The sequence below is a fragment of the Acanthisitta chloris genome, unplaced genomic scaffold (genome assembly GCF_000695815.1).
Source record: "Acanthisitta chloris isolate BGI_N310 unplaced genomic scaffold, ASM69581v1 scaffold5604, whole genome shotgun sequence".
NCBI classification, from domain to species: Eukaryota; Metazoa; Chordata; class Aves; order Passeriformes; family Acanthisittidae; genus Acanthisitta; species Acanthisitta chloris.
The window spans coordinates 36,116-40,197 of NW_008667561.1; the positions used below are offsets into that span (position 1 = coordinate 36,116).

The 4,082-nt window shown below is 43.9% G+C and overlaps 1 protein-coding gene across 1 annotated transcript in view; it reads right to left on the reverse strand.

Annotated features, from left to right (window-relative positions):
* The window catches only part of SLC22A23 (solute carrier family 22, member 23), a 98,161-nt gene that overhangs the window by 29,751 nt on the left and 64,328 nt on the right, over positions 1-4,082 (reverse strand). The window lies entirely within an intron of this gene.

The following is a 4,082-nucleotide window of genomic DNA, read 5'->3' on the forward strand; positions in this document are numbered from 1 at the left end:
GGCTTAGACTCTGAGTGATAGCCAATTCAACACTAAGTAACAGAACTGCAGAGCCAAGTAGCACTTTAAGTCCAGTCACATTCAAGAACTACCACCACGGTTACAAGCTCACAAATAGTGTGACACACAAAGTCTGGTCACAACTAATGAACTCTCATGGCCAGACCAGAAGTCTGGACACGTTCAATAACTCTTATGGCCAGATGCAAAATAGTATCATTTATTGGGCAATAGAAAGGCAGGTTCTTGGATTGCTGGTGATAAAAACGCTGGCTGCAGAAGCAGGCACGAATACTTAAAATATGAATGACACAGCTGTCGACAAACACATTGTGGGATGCCTAAACAGTGCTAAAAGTATGATCATCAACACAGGCTGGCTTTTTGAACTTCCTGAAGAAGCACTTGGTGTTGCTGAGTGACTGAGCCTTACACAACAGGCATCGCTATGGGAGAGGAGATAGGTACAGCCCATTGACCATCCCAGGATATAGAGGTGGAGCCTGCTCTGACATCCTGCCCCAGTTAAGCTATATTTATATTGTTGCCTTTGAGGGAGGGAAAAAGGTAAAGTTACAGCTGATGTCATTTCATGTTTAGGTTGGAGCTTGCATGACTTTAGTCATTAGCATATGTGGGGGTGTGAAAAGTAATATGCATTTTTGAGTTAATGTAGCCAAGTTGAGCTTTTGGTCACCTTTTGGGTCATTCTTTTGGCTTATAGTTCTCATTGGCTGCATTGTTTTAAACAGATCATGACCACAACAACCTCCATGCCACTCCATCTTTTGTTTCATGTCTCCCTTAGAGTGGTACACCAAGCTGCCTCCCTCCTGTTCCTAAGGTGTGCAGACAGTTTGTCCCTGGTGAATGATAGCCAATAGGTGCACTCCTCGCTGAACATTTTTTTCCAGTATTTTCCCCACATACCTGGTTGATGGTCTGCTACCTCCTCTGTCAGTTAGGAAAGGGTCATACTTTTATAGTCAAGGAAAAGAACAGGGGATGGGTAGGGGGAAACATTCACCTCTTGCTACACAGCTGCTGCTGCTTGGGAGAGGAGAGAGGGATGAGTGGAAGGGGCACTGGGGAAAAAAGATCCTAAGCCTGACAAAACCTAAGAGGAGAGAAGGATCCTTGTAAGACAGAAAAAGACCAGGAAGGTACCACATGTAGCTGGAAGGAGAACCAGGATCCCTTCCAGATGTAAACTCATATCCATGGAAAGGGTGCAACGTGTCAGTTAGGGGTCTGCCCCAAGGCAACAAATCCAGTTATTGCAACCCATATCCATGGAAAGGGTGCAATGTGTCAGTTAGGGGTCTGCTCCAAGGCAACAAATCCAGTTATTGCAACTTAGTGTCTCGGAGAGTGTAAATCCAATCTAACAGCACCAGAAAAGAACTGGCCACCCCCTCCCAATTTTCAGTTTTGGTTTGAGTGAAGCAGGAGTTTATTTCAGGATATTGATTCTTTTGCTGACATTCATGGCATCATCCTGTCCAGAGCTTCCTGTGTCCAGGAGAGAGGAAATAATGCCTCTGTATAACTGGAGCTCCCCGTCTCATGGCTCTAATACACACACACACACACACACTTTGAAAGGAGTCTAACTTCTATTAACTTATTTACATACACTGGTCACCAACCCCTCTGCCCATGTCTGCCTTACATGCCCTTTTACAAGAACTTAAAGAGTCCAGCAGTGGTATCTGCTCTATACCTTTGTATCTCAGCCCAGATGTCCATCCCTCCTAGAAAAATCTGCTGCTTTCCCCCCAGTCCATGATCAGCTTCACAATCCCTGCAGCCATACACCTCCTGGGGACTGTATAGCCTGTCCTGCACATGTGACCAGGAGCAGAGCAAATCTACAGGCGGGAGAGGGCTCAGCTCCAGCCTGGAGGGGCAAACAGCACTCTCACAGCAAGAGATGGAAATAAAGAGAGTACAAAGGAAGGATGAGGCAGTGCAGGGGCTATTCACTGTATCTGCTTTGGGTACATGATGGGGAATTAACAAATAGTGCAGTTTTCCAGTTCTTTTATTACCAACCAGTTAGTTTTCTTCCTTCATTCATAACATATACTGAGGGTTCACATTCTGTTCCACAACACAACACCATGGGAAGAGGGGAAAACAGGAAAGAGGTAACAAAATGGTAGCACTTTCCAGAGAATATGCAACAGATGGAAGAGAAAAGCCTAAGAGAAAAGCACATACTGTACCAACAGTATAATTAAACAGGCATCCTAACCAGAATCCAGCAAATGCAAAAACCCTGGGCAACACAAATCCTGTTCCTTTGGCTATTATCACTATTTATCAAGCTGTCATATCCCACATTATATAAGGCGGACCTATTTTCTTGGCTTGCCTGTCTTGTTCAGTCAAAAAGCCACAGACCTCTTGCAGATTACAAAATAAATTTAGCATTCCCTATTGCTTTCAATGTCACCCCAGGAACAACCTCTCAACAGGAATGAATGAAAACCTGACTCAGCCACCTCACAAATGTGTGACCACTAGGAGACTGCTGAGGGGGGATTGCTGTCCACGCCATCTATCGTGTTCATTAGGTGTCTTCATACTAGTGTATAGTCCTTTTGGACACAAATATCTGTAAACATTATGTTTGATATTGGACTCAGTGGTGGATATAAGGCATTTCAGCTGGCAGGCATCCCAACAGGAGGTTTTGGAGCAGACCTGAACATGTATAACATACAGCAGGTATGGGAGGGGAAAATAGTATCACACATTAACAAGAACACTCTTCATTATTTGTCAAGATTAACACTGACAAGATGAGATGATTTAGATGTTTTATGTTGGAAAACAGGGTTTAAAAATAAAGCCATTATCTTGCAAAGGACTTGTAACTTTCTCCTGTGTGCTACATCTTGCCCTCAGCCCGCTCTGCAACATATCTACCTTGGGAGTAAGCTATGAAATCTCCACTGAAGGTTACCACCATGAACACAGGAGAACTCTGTAAGAAGTTAATACAAGAATATAACTGTTAAAAATTCTTACATACTGTAACAAGTTTTTACATGTTGCAACTTGTCAGGCATTGCAACTAGCAGCTTAGCCTGCCATGGTACATAAACAATTTGGTCCTGCACAGTGTGGTGGCTTTTTCCCCTCATTTTTCTCAGTGCGCAGCAACTAAATATTTGAGATTTGTTAGTGTTAAATTTAAAATGATCGATCTAGTGTGCTCTTACTGTTATGGCTTTGTACAACACTGCTCTCATAAGCCTCCACTGTGTTATGCCGCCACTGCGTGTCACTATTAAGACAGAACAACAAAGAAAGATCTTTTTGGGAGGTTTATAAAGTCGTGGTGGGGATGGACCTGGCACCATCCCCAAGGTGAAAGCCATCCTAATTCTCTCAGGATAGCCGTATCAACAGCACAGTGCTGGAGGCAGAGAGGAGCGGGAGCAGCTGGGAATAGGGAATTCCTTGTGGAATCCTGAGCCGCTGTGTGGCACAGACGGGTCACTCAGACTTGAGCACAGCGTGTGCTAATTTGGGCAAAATCAAGTCTAGTTCGGCGCTGACTACCTCACGCACACAAGACATCCAAGTGTGCTTGTTCAAGAGCTGACAGATGCTATTTTTAACCTCTCTTGGATAACCCAAGACAAAGAAACTAACAGTGACAGTGCAGAACCACAACACGGGTAGTAAGGGCAAATATAGCCATGCAGTCGCAACCTGACAACTGCTAGGCTGAGATGTATCACAAATTGTTTTCATCTTTAAAGGGGAAGTGATAGCCAGAATAATAGCAAATAACTTGCAGCTCAGACAAAAAAGGATCATCTCTCAAGTACCCACCATGTCACAGCATGTAACCTATGTGCATGCTACAGCAGATTTATGAAGTTATTGCTTCCTATTTCAAAGTCAAGTCTTTGCACAAGGTGAATGGAAGAACAAAGGGAAAGGCTCATATGTACTGTGAAGCACACACACTTCCCGATAGTGAAGCACCTCTCAAATCCAACATTAGGGGCTCATGTTGTCTTTGACCTGAGAGGAGGAAGAAATACTTACAAACAGTAAAGCAG